The following is a 16,203-nucleotide window of genomic DNA, read 5'->3' on the forward strand; positions in this document are numbered from 1 at the left end:
TTTATGTTCCATATCTAAGAACTCTAATCTAAACCAGCCTAAGGTCACCAAGATTTTCTACAATGTTTTCTTCTAGTAGTTTTATAGTTTTTGCTCTTATTTTTAAGCCTATGATTCATTTTGGGTTAACTTTTATGTATGTTGTGAAATAAGGGTCTAAGTTCATTGTTCTGCATATGGATATCCAACTATCCCAGCAACATTTGTTGAAGACCATTCTTTTTTAACTGAACCGATACCTTAGTTAAAAATCAATTGACCTTAAATATATGGATTTATTTCTGATCTCTCAATTCTGCTCCATTAATCTATATGTCTTCATTACTGTGGCTTTGTAGTAAGTGTTACAAGTGTGAGTCCTTCAAATTTGTTATTTTAAAAATTGTTTGGGCTCTTCTAGGTCTTTTGCATTTTCATATATATTTTAGGGTTGTCTTGTCATTTATCACAAGAGATTCGGCTGGAATTTCGATAGGGATTCTGTTAGTCAATTTAAGGAGCACTGCCATTTTAATAAAATTGTTTCTTTTAATCCATGAAGATAGAATACATCTACATTTATTTAGATTTTTTATTTTCTCATGTTTTGTACTTTTCAGTGTACAAGGCTTGCATTTAAATTAAATTTACTTCTAATTATTTTATTCGTTTGGACCTTATTGAGTTTTAGACTGTTCATTGTAATTACAAGAGAAGAATTGATACTTTGTTTATTGATCTTTTATTCTAAGATTTTCTACATATTGGATCATGCTTTCTGTGATTTAAAAGTTTTATTTTTTATTTTCTAATTCACATGTAACACACTTGGCTGATCCTTCTTGTCCTGTTGTACTGGCTTGACTCTCCAGTGTAGTGCTGAATAAGAGTGGTGAAGGTAGACATCCTTTTGCTTTCAACCTACTTTGAATTGAAAACGTGTGTCTTGCAGACAACACAGTTGGCTTTGCCTTTTTATCCAGTCTGACAATGTCTGACTTTTTATTGTAATATTTATTCCGTTCACATTTAGTGTAATTATTAACGTGGTTGGATTTATATGTATCATTTTGCCATTTGTTTTTTAACTTTCCTAATGTATCTTTGTTCTTATTTTATTCTCTTTTAATGTTAAACAAATAATTTTGTATTTTAATTTCTTCATTTATTTTTAAACTATATTTTTGAGTTATTTACTCTAGAAACCATAGTACGCATTTTAACGTATCACAACCTACCTGGGTTAACACTAACTTAATCCAGTAAATTATAGCAACTTTGTTCCAACATTACTTCATTTTCTCCCCACCACACCCTCACTTTTGTGCTATTAGTATCATATATATTAACACATACATACGTTATAAACCCCCAAATACACTTGTTTTATATAAACTTGTGCCATTTAAGGAAATAATAGAATAAAAGAGAAATGTATATAGTCATTGCCTTTTATAATTACCTACATTTTAACCACTTCTTCTTTTTCCCGTGGTTAATTTTAATTTATTTAAACTTATTTTATTTTATATTTTTAAAGATTTTATTTATTTATTTTTAGAGAGAGAGGGAGAAAGAGAGAGAGAAACATCAATGTGTGGTTGCCTTTCATGTGGCCCCCACTGGGGACCTGCAACCCAGACATGTGCCCTGACTGGGAATGGAACTGGCGACCCTTTGGTTCACAGCCTGTGCTCAATCCACTGAGCTATACCAGCCAGGGCTATTTAAACTTATTTTTTAAATAATTTTAAGTTATTTATAATTTACTTTTATTTTAAATTTACTACTCTTAAATTTCACCATTAACTACTGTTGACTGTAAGTCTAGAGCTTTGAAGTGAATGGGCAGACTAATAGTTTTAAGGATTTGATATATTAGACATTGAAGAATAACACAGGAGGACCTAGAGGATGGTAAAATCCATTTAGTGGCACAACTGAACTAGGGACAAAACAAAACTTCTGGTTGCCATTGCCAGAAAAACACATCCAAGACTGAGCTGAGGTCCTTGATTGCTGTCGGAATCTCCCCGTGACTTCCACTTAGTTGTATAAAGTCCGTATTAATCAGGAGAAACAGTAGCAACAGGACCTACTGCACAGTGGGAGTGGCCAGTCTGAAGCACGCAGGGCTGGCTGGAGGGTGTGAATTTGGCTCCTCGCTGCAGCTCAATGTCCGGAGTGTCTAATGGGACAACGGTAGGTCGAAAAAGTCTAGGGACAGAATGGTTAATGCACTCCTCAAAAAACTTTGTTCCAAACCGGTTCCTAGGATGTTTTCTCAAACGGGCATGTTAACCATTTTTAGTCTCTATTTCTTCTTGTGGATTCAAGTTCCCAATTGGAGTGATTTTCTTTCATCCTGAAGAACTTCCTTCAGTATTTTTTGTAAGGCATGTCTGTTAGCATCACATTATCTCAGTCTTTGTTTATCTGAGAATATATTTATTTCACTTTCATTTTTTGAAGGATCATTTTGCTGGATACAGAATTCTTGGCTGACAATTGTTTCTTTCAGTACTTTGAATATGTCATTCCACTGCTTTCTGGTCTCCATTGTCTCTGAAGAGATCGAGCCATTATTTGTATTGTTCTCTAGATGATTAGTTTTCTTCTTGCTGCTTTCAAGACTTCCTCTTTGTTCCTGCCATCCAGAGTTTGATGTGACTGAGTAAAGATCTCTGTGTTCTTTCCACTTGGGATTCGTGAATTCATAGATTGGTGCTTTCACCAGATTGGAGAGGTTTTCAGACATTATTTCTTTAAAATTTTTTGTTGCCTTTTCTCTCTCCTCTTATTCTGGGACTCCCATTCTGTAGTTGGTATGCTTAATATTGTTCCACATGTCTCTGAAATTTTGTTCATTTTTCTTTGATCTTTTTTCTCTTTATTCTTGAAGTTGGATAACAATCTATTATTCCATCTTCAAATTCACTGATTCCTTCTGATATCTCAAATTTATTGTGTCTTTCAAATCTAGAATTTCCATTTGGTACTTTTTAAATTATTTTATTTTTATTGATATTCATTCTTGTTGATTCATTTTCATAAAATTTTCTTTAATTTTTCTTTAATTTTTGAAAATACTTAAAAATAACAGCTTTGAAGTCTGTTAAATCTAACATCTAGATTACTCAAAGAGAGTTTCCTCTGACTTTCTTCTCCCAACTATGGATAACACTTTCTGGGATTTTTCTTTTGCAGGACTCATACATTTTTGTTGAAAACTGGATATTTTAGACACTGAGTTTTGTTCTTACAGAACAACCAGGCCGACCCTGCAGGGATGGGGAGGGAGTCAGTTCCGGTTAAGAATCCTGCGTGTTCACACTGTCGTTCCCTGAATCTCTGTAGATCTTTCCTTGTGATTGAATGTTTCTCAATTGCTGTTCACCTGTGTTCAATGGCCAGAGCCCTAAAATGATAGATTTTTTATAATTATACTCAGTTTTACATTTAAGGGAGAGGACTTGTTCACCTCCAGTCATTCATAGCTGGAAGTTCCACCTAAAAACAATATATTTCTAAAGAAATTCATTGTGTTATTTTTAAGCATGATATTATTCTGGCTATGAATGAGTACTAATAAAAAAGTGAAATTTCAAAAAATATGAATTGCTTCTTGGCCTTTTGGCTAAGATCAAGTGTAGGAGAACTCCAGTTCATGACAATGTAACTTTGACCTTTTATGATCAGAAACAGAAAATGTTTTCAAAAAGCATTTTGAAATAATTCCTAACATTTCAAAATCTACTTATTTGAAGAGCAAGAGTCTCATATTTTTACAACAGATAATTATTTCAAGCTTTTAATTTAGCAGCAAGCCTATGAATGAACTAGAGTCTAAATGAAAGTATTCCAGGTTTATTCCTGATCTTGGTTGTATTGAGGCATAGTATAATTATTTCCAACTCCTGTGAGGAGTTGATGGAATTTGGGGGTCATGATTTGTGTATTTGCCGTCCTCTTTTAAATGGATTCAGCTGTAATGTTATGGCACTAGAACAAGGAAGTCTGCGCGCGGACCAGGACTTCAGCCATTTCAGGTCAGCCAGGCCACCTCCTCAGGGTCCTTTCTAGCCCACTTCTCACCTTCAGCCCATTCCTTTGCCCCTGGCTCTGGTGAAGATATAGGAAAGGTGGGTATAGAATCTTGAGGATATTTAGCCTTAGTCTCAGAGGCCCTGTGGTCACCTGGGGAGGCTGTGATATTCGGGACCCTACAAGCCATTCTTGAGGAGGATGAGGGGACATTTAGAGAAGCAGGCCTTCCTACCATAACTGGCACAAACTTTTCTCTGTAGTTTGAAGCCATTGACTTCCCCTTCTACTTAAAGCTTGCCTCCCTTATTTTTCCTGCAAGCTCTTATTTTCATCACTGACCAACCTGTTGTACCTTAACTCTCACTCTCTCCTAAAGAGGAACTCCAAGGTTCATCTTTAAAGATTTTTTAAAATTTATTTTTAGAGAGGGGGAGGGAGGGAGAGAGGGAGAGAAACATCAGTATGTGATTGCCTTTTGAGCACCCACTACTGGGGACTTGGCCCGCAACCCAGGCATGTACCCTGACTGGGAATTGAACCAGCAACCCTTTGGTTTGCAAGACAGCACTAAACCCACTGAGCCACACCAGCCAGGGCCCAAGGTTCATCTTTGTCTCCCCAAGGCTGACAGCATCAAATAATCTGTTTGCACCTTCATCTTGATGATTCCCAATTCCTGACCCTCTCACCGTCACTTTAGTTCAGATGCCTTCTGATTTGTCCCTTTTATCCTGCCCCGCCTGGCCTTGGAGACTGTGTTTCCCACATCACTTGCCTGCTTGGGAGTGGATGGCTACACACTGCCTACCCAAGCCAGTCCAGGTCCTGCTGGCTCCCTTGGTCTTTCATGATCTGGCATGGCCTTAACCTATCTTACTTCCCATCTGGAAAGCATGATGGGCTTGGGGTGAGGGATGGGAAGAAGACCAGTCATTTGGCTCTGCATGACCATAAATGACCGCACCATTAACAGAGATGCCCCATAGCCTTTGGAGTGTAAAAATACTTTTAACATGAAATCAGTAACAAGTGGGAGCACTCAGAACAAAGCAGTTTTAAAAGGTGTTAGTGGGAGTGATTCACAGTTAGCAAATCCAGGATGTGGGCATGACAGAAAGGCTTCTCTTGTGCAAGATCTGAGACGCAATTCCACAGCTGCCCAGTGCTTTCCGACCGCTATTTCTTTCCTGTCATTTGCGTTATGGGTTGAGTTGTGTTCTCCCAAAAGATATGTGGACGGCCTAACCCTCAGTACTTCAGAACATGACCTTATTTGGAAATAGGGTCACTGCAGATATCATTAGGATGAGGTCATTAGGGTGGGTTCTAATCTAATATGACTTGTGTCCTTATGAGAAGAGGGAAGACACTGTGAAGAAACAGAGAGAGAGTATCATGTGAAGACACAGGGACACAGAGAAGCAAAGGGAAGACAGCCCTGTGCAGCTAGATGGAGGCAGAGGTTGGAGCGATGCAGCCGTAATCTAAGGAGTGCCCGGGGTGCTCAGCATCTGGCAGAAGCAAGGAAGGATCAGCCTCTAGAGACTTTGAAGAGAACATGTCCCTGCTGACACCTTGATTCCAGACTTCTGGGCTCTAGAACTGTGACAGAATCCATTTCTGTTGTTTTAGGTCATCCAGTTTGTGGTACTTTGTTACAGTAGCCTTGGGAAACTAATGGGCACGGTGTGCATGTTCTGTTAAAGTTGGTTCACTCCATCGTCATGATTCCCATGCCTGTTTCCGGCCTAAGAGACCAGTTTGGCTGCGATGGCCTTCTGGGCTATGCGGTCATACCATCTGTGGGTCAGCAGCTTGAGAGGCAGGCATATTTTCGTAGACTCAGATTCAAATAGACAGCCTTTCTATATTTCCCACAATTCCTCATTCTTACCAGCATCTGGTATGTTACAGAGGAAAATATGTGAAATCACCACTGTTTCTTGGGCACTACTGAAGAACCAGCAAGCCTGGCTCTATGGCTGTGTAAGAGAAATGGCTGGAGCGTGAGGCTGGTGCCCTGGATACGAAGTCCTGTCCTCGGAAGAGGCCAAGTGGGGAGGGGATGAATGGCGTGATGGGGGCCTGTGCCTGGCCTCTGGACCCTATCCCATCTCTTCCCCAGTTCAGAGTATTTGCACAGGCTCTCCTCTGCTCAACCCAACTCCTCCCACTGGGTGTCTCAACCTGTCACCTTACCTGAGGGAGCGCTGCTGTCCCCCCCTCATACACACCCTCCCAGCCCATTCTTTGCTTGCTTCATTATGATTTGTTACTATTTTATTTATTTATCTGCTCGCTTTTTTTTTTTTTTGCTATGGTGACTGTGCCACCTTTATCCCCCGTGTACTGCTGAGACTAGGCACTGGTTCCCAACACCTAACCAAGTGCTGGAAACCTCCTGCAGAATGTGTTGCTCCTTCAAATCCTCCATGACATACATGCAGATGCCCTGGACACCCACAGGGGCATTTTCATTTTTTCTGTACTAAACCACCAGCCTTCCCACCCTGCCTCCCACAGGCCCCCAGGCTTAATGAGTAAGTTGCAACCTGAGGTCCCTATCACTGGGCGGCTCCTCATTTTCACCTTCATGACCCCCATCCCCAACTGTGTTATGTGTTCTCTGTGAGTCACCAGTGTAGACTCAGGGCTTAGGAAGCAATGCTCCTTTGAGAAGTTCCTGTACATGTTACCAAAGATCTAGTGCACACACACGCCTAGGGGAGTCATGCACTCTGTTAAAACAAGTTGGCCTACGTCACTTTGCTGCTCAGAACGATCCACTGGTTGCCCACCTGACCACCAGCAGTCCAAGCCCAGGCCCTTATTGTGCCCACAAGGGCCTTGGGGTCTGCCCCAGCTGCGCCTCTGCGCATCTCCTGTGCCCTCCTTCCGCTCACACTGCCCACTGGTACCTCTTGAACATGCCCCGTGTTCTTCTGCAGTAGAACCTCTGCCAGAGACCCTGTCTACCCACCTGCCTCCTCCACTTCTTTATGGTCTCAGTTCAAATGTCACTTCATTGGGTCCACCTGGGCCACCCTATTTTTTCATTACACTTTTTATTGTGACACAAATGTAAATTCACATGTAATTACAAGAAATAATACAGGAGATCTCCTTGGCCTTTACCCTGTTGCCCCAGTGGTAACATCCTGCAAACCTATCGGACAATAGCACAAATACCACATTGGCATTGATAACAGTCAAGATACAGAACATTGCCATCCCCACAAGACCCCTCGTACTGCCCTGTCATAGCCACATCCACTTCCCTATGGCCCCACCTCCTCTTTGACCCCAGCAGCCACTCATCTCATAGTATGTAACCTTTTGGGGACTGACTTTTTCACTCAGAATAATTCTCTGGAGATTCCTCCAGGTTGTTGGGCGTATTAATAGTTCATTCCTTTTCATTGCTGAGTAGTAGTCCATGGTGAGGAAGTGCCAATTTGTTTGATCATTTATCCAGTGAAGGATGGGTTGTTTCCCATTTGGGGCTATTACAAATAGAGCTGCTGTGGAAATTCACATACAGGTTTTTGTGTGAATGCAATTTTCATTTCTCTAAGATCAATGCCCAAGAGTATGATTGCTAGGTCACATGTTAATTGCTTGTCAGTTTTTAAAGAAACTCTGGCCATTCTATTTTGAATGTAAACTTGCCCCACATATTAAAAACATCCAACACTTTTTACCCTATTCTGGTTGGATCTTTTTCACAGCATTTCACCCTCCAATACACTATGTAATGAATGGCTTTATTTGCTTATTAGGTGTATTGCGTTTGATCTGTCTTCCACATCTGGGCCCAAGCAGGCATTATTAGGAGCACCAAAGCGGGGTCCAGACCCGTACTCAGACCCCTGACCGCCGTCCTCCATCAGGGAAAAGCTTGCTGGGGTCATGAGATCGCACAGAGGCCGACGTGCCCGTGAAGTGCGTAATGGGGTTGTGGCGATGAGACAGAGCCTGTGCATCGGTTTCCAATCTGCTACATTTACAGGCAAACCACACTGAGCTCAAAAACCAAATTAATGCTATCCTTAAATAAAACTTACAGAGCAGGAAAGTTTTAGCCCAGAAACTTTATTGATTGGCGGCCTAACCGAGCTGAGCTGCAGTCCACGAAGACTTCCCCCAACCCCCACGCTGCAGGGCACCGGCCAGTCCCAGGGGAAGGAGTCTTTTTGCAAATGAGCTGAAAGGATTCTGGTTAGAAACATTCAGAGAGCCCAGAGGCAGGAGAGTCAAGACAGGACTGTATTTCATGATGAAAAGTGAAAACCAAATAAACAAAACTGCCTGAGTTGGCGTCTGGCCAGCTCAGCTGTGTAAGTGAACAGCACGACATTCCTCAGCTCTGCGGAAGCCCCTGGAAAAAATCCAGAACCTCGCGTACTTAGCCTGACTAGGGGGGAGGGGCGCTGTTATTATTATTATCATTGCCATAAAGTCATTTGTTTCTTAATACATTGGTGTCTTTCATTTTGAACGTTTGTTTGACATTTGCACTGATTAGGTGAATGCTGGAAGAAATGATGAAATAATATCGTAAAATAATGTTTTGGCCGACTCAATGTGGAAATGTTTATAGTGTTCCCACTAATGCCAGATGATGTCAGCCTGACTATTGTGCTGCTTTTTCAAAAACACAGGGGGCTGAAAAACCTTCACAAACAATCCGAAATGAGTCAAGGCCCTGAAAGACTTTTTCTTCGTAAACACCCTCCTCTGTGATTTTATCCCAACAGCAAAACCCATGAGGATGACGGGAGCTCGGTGGCTCTGAATGCTGAGAACTCACGTGTCCCATCGTCTGAAGCATCATCCAGAGAGATGAGTCAGGTGTCCCTGTGTACAAGTGCCACCTATGTCCCCTCCCAGCCTGGCCCTGTGGGATCTGATGTCTTTGTGCTTTGTTCCCTGCATTTCCTGTTCCTCACTTCTCTTCCTGACCCTGTTTTCTCCTCCACTTTGTCCTTTTTTCTCCTTGTCATTCCCCATTCTAAACTAAATCAGCCAAATACACTAGGCCCCTGTCTACAGTGGAAATACAGCTTCAGTCTCTGTGCCATAAACCGCCATCCTCAGCCAGGAACCACAGCTCCCAGCCCCGAGGCTCTCAGTCCTGGGCAACTGGAAGCTAGGCAAGGGGGTGAGCTGTGCCTGAGTGGAGTCCTCACTGTTCCTCTCCAAGTTGAGCCCAACCATACCCCTGCCAGACTCATTCCATAAGACCTACACCTAGACTGTGTTCTGGCTTCCCTGGGCTCCCTCAGTGCCGCAGAGGGCCACAGGAACCACAGGACACAATCACCATGGTCCCTCAGACTCCTGGGGTAGAGGACGGGAGCCTGAGGACAGAAGTTTCATTGCAGACTTCAGTGAAGTCTCTGGGGAAGACTGTCAACTTGTGGGGGGGGGGGGAAGCAGAACCTATTTTCAGATGGTCTTCGAAAACCAAACTATAAATGCTCAGTGAGCACTGCAGGCTGTAAAGGGTAAGAGAGGCAGGTACCTGCCCAGGCCTGCAGCCCTGGGTCAAGGCACCAGAGTAGGGTCCTCAGAATCAGAGGCCCCAGAGCCTGAATCCATGGGCCAGACCATATAGTCCAAGTTCACGGTGAGTCCTGACTGCCATAACAGAAGATCATAGACTGGGTGGCTCCAACAACACAAATTTGTTTTCTCACAGTTCAGGAGGCTCGAAGTCCAAGAAACAAGAAAATAGGACACAAGATACAAGAAAGGTATGAGGAAGAGGTTCGGCAGGGTTGGTTCCTGGTGAGGACTCTTTTCCCAGCTTGCAGACAGCTACCTTCTCGCTATGTCCTCACATAGGCTTTCCTCCCTGCATGTACACAGAGAGAGAAAGAGAGCGAGAGAGAACACCCATGTTTTCTGGGGTCTCTTTGTATAAGGACATTAATACTATGTGATCAGGGACCCACCCTTATGACTTCATGTAACCTTGATTACCTCCCTACAAGGCCCCATCTCCAAATACAGTCACATGGGGGTTAGGTCTTCAACATATAAATTTGGGGTGTGGGGACACAGTTCAGCCCACAGCAGCTCCCCAGGGACTGGCGTTCCACTTGTCTAATTGGGAACGGTCCAGGGATTCCCAGCATCAGTATGGTTCTGGTCTGTACGTCTGCTGCTGTGGGCAGCATGGGGCCCGTAAAGGGGTCAGAGCACCCTGAGTGCCCCTGCCCTGGCAGGAGCTCAGCTGAGAATGGGGAACATTATGACACGCAAGTTCTTTCCAAATGGAGCTGACGTGCCAGTGCAGGAGCGGTGTGTTGGCCCTCCGTCTCAAGAGCTGGACTGGAAGGAAGGGTAGGCCATGGTGCATGGTACATGACCCCCTGGCCTGCACATGAGAGAGCCAGGCATCCTCTCCCCACTTCCTTCACCTGGGCAGTAGAGGTAACACAGGAACACGGTGCATGTGTGGGGTTGTGTGGCACTTGCATGAGCGCATGTATGTGGAGCCCTGACAAATGGAGGGAAGAGCTCTCATGAGGCAGAGGCAGGAGATTAGTGTCCTCACTTTTTCGTGGTGCCACCAGAAGTAGCTATTGAATTCTCCTTCAAGATTTGGATGAAGAAGAAAGCAAAAGGCCTTCATTACCATGGTAACAAATAAGGTAAGTCCGGATGAACTAAGAATCATATTTTTCTATTTGGTGAATGAGTTGTAGATGCAAGGAAGCCCTGACTAGCTGAATTTCAGAGAGGGGTGAACCCCTTATGGTTGAACCAAAAGCCCCACTGAGGCAAGCACCTAGTCTGGTAGGTAGGATAGCAGGCCTCTGTAGAGGAAGACCAGGTGGGTGGGCAACAGCCAAGCTTTCAAAGACAGGTTATGATCAAACAAAAACCAAATGTAAACCCACAAACCCAAGGAGCTGAGCAACTCACAAATAGAATTAATATAAGCTCAAGCCATCCCAGTCCAGACTCTCCCTCTCCCTTCCCCTAAAAAAAATTAAAAAAAAAAAGAAAATCACATTCAGTCACTTTGTAGTCAAAATGCTGACAACAAAGTTAAAGAAAAACATTTTGAAAGGAATTTTTCTCTTTCGAAGTTCAGAGGATAAACATGTTATATACATATAAAATTAAAGCTGACAGCTCATAAAAAACAATGAAAGATGGAGAACAATGAAACAATATCTTCTGAGTGCTAAAAGAAAAAGAATCTATAAACTACAAAAATATCTTATAAAAATTAAGGCAAAATACAGACATCTTTGGATAATAAAAGCTGGGAGTCATCTCTAGCAAATTCACACTAAAAGAAATGCCAAAAATAGGAAGTTTCCAGACACCAATAGACAATGACATGAGATTAAGTTAACAGGAGAGAAAACAAATTTCAAACATCAGGAATAAAGGGGGATCGTTAATACAAACCCTGAAAACATAAAAGATTAATAAAGGTTAATAAAGCATTTCAAACAATTTTATGCTAAAAATATTGAAAGTCACTTGAAAAACACCAACTCACCAAAACTGACGGAGGAAGAAATAGAAAATCTGAATATCTCATGTTGATTTTAAAAATTGAATGTCCAAATAAAAATCTTTTGCAAAGAAAACTTCAGTCACATATAGTTTCACTGGTAAATTATATCAAACTTGCAAGAAAAATTTACATCAACTGTACAACTGTTGCAAAGAATAGAGGAGGAAACCATTTCCCAATTTTTTAAATATTTGGCCAGTCTGATCCTAATACCAAAACCAGACAAAGACATTATGAGAAGAGAAAACCACAGACCAGTATCCCTTATAAACCTAGACACAAACATCCTTAACAAAATATCAGCAAATTGAATCTGGCATTTTTTTAAAGAATAATACAGCATGACTAAAACCTGGGAATTGTTTTCAGGAATGTAAGGTTGTTTTATTTTTTTTTAAATATCAATCAATATAATTCATCATATTATCAGAATAAAAGCGATAATTCACATTACCATCTCAACAGATATGGGAAAAATACAGATTTCAACATTTCATGATAGAACTTTTAGCACACTAGAAATAAAAGCAAACTTTCTCAACCTGATAGAGAGCATTTCAAAAAAACCCACAACAATAAAACCCTTACAAGTAACATTATGTACGTGATGGTGCTGCATTAGATGTTTTACCTTAAGAGGGAGACCAAGGCAAGGCCGCCCACTCTCACTGCTTCTGGAGATCACTATTTACTTGGACCATAGGGCAAAAAAGAAATAATAGGCATAAATACTAGAAAGGAAGAATTAAAAACATTTTAGAACTAATAAGTGAATTTGGCAAGCTCTCAAATACAAGGTCAATATACAATTATAAATTGTATTTTTATCTACTAGCAGTAAACAATTGAAAAATTAAATTTAAAATATACTATTTGACAAAAAGGATCAGATTGGTGGAACAGTTGGGATGTAAGAATCATGTTTATGGTGGTGGTAATGGACAATCTGAAAATAAAATTAAGAAAGCAATTCCATTAAAATAGCATAAAAAATAACATACTTAGGAATAAATGTAACTAAGGAGGCAAAAGACTTGTACACTGAAAACGACAAAACACAGCTGAAAGAAATTAAAGGAGAACTAAAAAATGCAGAGATATGCCCTTTTCGTGGGTCGGAAGACTTAATATCATTAGAGTAATAATACAACTCAAAACAAATATACACATATTTAATGCAATTCCTATCAAATTCCCAATGGCATTTTTTTTCAGAAATAGAAAAACAAATACTAAAATTCAGATGGAATCTTAAAGGATTCCAAATCACCAAAATAATCTTGGAAAGAACAAAATCAGAGGATTCACACCTCCTGATTCAAAACAGTGTGGTATTGGCATGAGAACAGATAGATAAATGAATGGAATAGAATAAAGAGCCCAGAAATAAACTCTCACATATATGGTCAGTTGATTTTCAACAATAGCCAAGACCATTTATTGTGGAAATGACAAGCTTTTCAACAAAGGGTGAAGCAAAAACTGGCTATCCATATGCAAAGGAATGAAGTTGGGCTCCCACCTTACACCATGAACAAAAATTAAATAAAAATGGACTAAAGACCTAAATGTAAGAGCTAAACTAGAAAACTCTTAGAAGAAAATACATAGGAAAAACTTCATAACATTGAATTTGGCAATGAACTTGGATATGATACCCAAAGCACAGGAAACAGCAACAACAAAAAATAGATAAATTAGACTCCATCAAAATTTCAAAAGTTTTGTGGACCAAAGATCACTATCTAGCAAGAAAAGGCAGCCTACAGAATGGGAGATAATTCTGCAAATCATATATCTGATAAAGTTCTAGCATCAAGAATATCTAAAGAACTTTATAACAAGAACAAAATGGGAAGAACCCAATTTAAAAACGGGCCAACGACTTGAACAGACATTTCTCCAACAAAGTTATGCAAATGGCCAACGAGCACATGAAAAGATGCTCAGCGTCATTAGTCATCAGAGAAACATGAATCAAAACCACAATGAAATATCACTTTTTACTCATTAGAATGGCTATAATGATTTTTTAAAAAACAGAAAATAAACAAGTGTTGGAGAGGATATGGAAAAGTTGGAACCCTTGTACATGTGGGAATAAAAATTGTTCAGCTACTTTGGAAAACAGTTTGATGATTTCTGGAAAAGTTAAATTGCCAAATGATTCAGCAATTCTAGTCATAGATATATACCCCCAAAGAATTGAAAACAAGTATTCAAACAAAAACTTGTACATAAGTGTTCAAAGCAGCACTATGCACAATAGCCAAAAGGTGAAACAAACCAAATGTGTATCAGCTGATAACTGCATAAGCAAAATGTGTTTTATCCATACAATGCAATATTGTCATCCATACAAACAGTGGGAATATATACCGATACCTGTTACAACATGGATGAACATTATGCTAAGTGAAAGAAGCTGGATGCAAAAGGTCACATATTACATGATTCCAGTTGTATAAAATATGCAGAATAGGAAAATCCAGAGAGATAGCAAGCAGAAGAGTGGTTTCCAGGGTCGGGGGAACAGAGGAAACACAGCTAATGGATACAGGTTTCTTCTGGAAGGGCTGATGGAAACATTCTATTAAAATTAGACAGTGGTGGTGGTTGCACAACCTTCTCAGGACACTAAACACACCGAGTTGCACACTTTAAAGGGGTTTTTACTATATGTAAATTATACCTTGACTAAAAAATTCTGTGCAACATAGATCTGTACACAAAAAAATGTGACTATTACCACTATATACTTATTAAAATCACCAAAACCCATAACACTGACAACACCAAATGCTTGCAGGGATGAGGAGCAACAGGACCTCACATTCATTGCTGGTGGGAATAACAAACGAGACACTTTGGAAGACAGTTTGTTGTTTTCCTACTAATTTAACCATAGTTTTACCTCAGCAGCCAGAAATCATGCCACTTGGGGTTTATCTAAAGGGGCTAAAAACTTTTGTCCACATAAAAAAAAAAAAAAAAACCCTCCTGGTTTGTGTGGCTCAGTGGATTGAGTGCCAGCCTGAGAACCAAAGGGTCACTGGTTCAATTCCCAGTCAGGGTACATTCCTGGGTTGCAGGCCAGGCCCCCAGTAGGAGGCATGTGAGAGGCAACCACACACTGATGTTTCTCTCCCTCTCTTTCTCCTTCCCTTTCCCTCTCTCTGAAAATAAATAAATAAAATCTTTAAAAATAAAAGCTGCACACAGATGTTTACAGTAACTTTATTCATAATTGCGAAAACATGAAAGTAACCAACATGTCCTTCAATAGGTGAATGGATGAATACATTGTGGTACATCAGACAATGGAACATCATGCAGCACTAAAAAGAAATGAACTACCAACCCAAGAAAAGAAATGGAGGAACTGTAAATGCATGTTGCATTTATGTATATATAAGTGCATATATATGTGCATATAAAAGTAAAAGAAGCCAATCTTAAAGGCTATATAATGTGTATGATCCCAACTATATGACATTCTAGAAAAGGCAGAACTGTGGAGACCAGGGGTTGGGAGAAGAAGAGGGGTAAACGGGCAGCTCACCGAGCATCTTTAGGGTATTGAAAATACTCTGTCCGATACCATAATGATGAATATGGGTCATTATACATTTTCCAAACCCTGACATCAAACTCAAAATAATTCAAGATGGACAACAAACCTAAATAGAAAAAGGACACTATAATGCTTCTAGAGGAGAGTGTATTTTTATGACGTTAAGGTGGGCAAAGATTTCTTAGAACAAAAAAACCCCACTAACTGTACAATAAAAATCATAATAAAAAAGGGCATCAAAATTCAAATAAAGCTATCAAAATATATCATTTAGAGAATAAAAAGCATGAACAACCCTGGTGACTACTACAGCCTGATGCAAAGCAGCAGGTCCCAGCATCTTGCACTGGCTTCCCACTCTCCTGCGGCAAACACTTGGGCTGTTGAAAGGCCCTGGCCAACTCCTACCCATCCTTTATCTTGCTTGGAATGGTAGACTGACAGGTTGCAAAGGATGTCAGGCCCTGACAAGCTGAAGAGCTTTTCTGTCTGTTAACAAGGCCTACACCTCTAATAACATTTCTGCAAATAGCAATTGGCCATAAGCTTTCTCAACCTTCTCTTTAATATTCAATTGGTAGCCAAGTTCCAGGGATAAAAGGCCTTAGGAATCACGTTGTCAACATGGTGATGAAATTGACAGTTCTGAAACTGCCTGCTTGCTGAAAAAGCATCTTCTGTAACATTTCATAACTTGGCTACCAAGGCACTTCATGCTGGTATCATCTCACAAAGCACACTGACGTGAAATTTCACGTTAAGTTGCACACCACGGGGTTATCGTTACCTTCATTTTCAGATGATCACATTCAAATTTCCGGGCATTCTTGTAACCCTCTACCTGTCTGATAAGCAAAGGTCTGGAGCCCCAACCCAGGCCCTCAGACCCCGGATGCAGCGCTCCCCACTTCACCGTCAGGCCAGGCTGGGAGACGATGGCGGGAATGGTCTCAGTCACCACCTTCGCTTCATCGGCACGGGGGGTGAGTCCACGTGCAAACGGTATTTAGCAGAACTGACAGAATGGTAAGGGACCAATCAGACGTTTTTCCTATCCTAGCAC

At 40.8% G+C, this 16,203-nt stretch overlaps 1 pseudogene; it reads left to right on the plus strand.

The window, feature by feature from the left end:
- The first annotated feature begins 3,596 nt into the window (after positions 1 to 3,596).
- LOC128627283 (uncharacterized) lies at positions 3,597 to 3,741 on the plus strand (annotated as a pseudogene).
- The last annotated feature ends 12,462 nt before the right edge of the window (positions 3,742 to 16,203 follow it).

The sequence above is a fragment of the Artibeus jamaicensis genome, unplaced genomic scaffold (genome assembly GCF_021234435.1).
Source record: "Artibeus jamaicensis isolate MK-2021 breed Jamaican fruit bat unplaced genomic scaffold, CSHL_Jam_final contig_354, whole genome shotgun sequence".
In the NCBI taxonomy this organism is placed as follows: domain Eukaryota; kingdom Metazoa; phylum Chordata; class Mammalia; order Chiroptera; family Phyllostomidae; genus Artibeus; species Artibeus jamaicensis.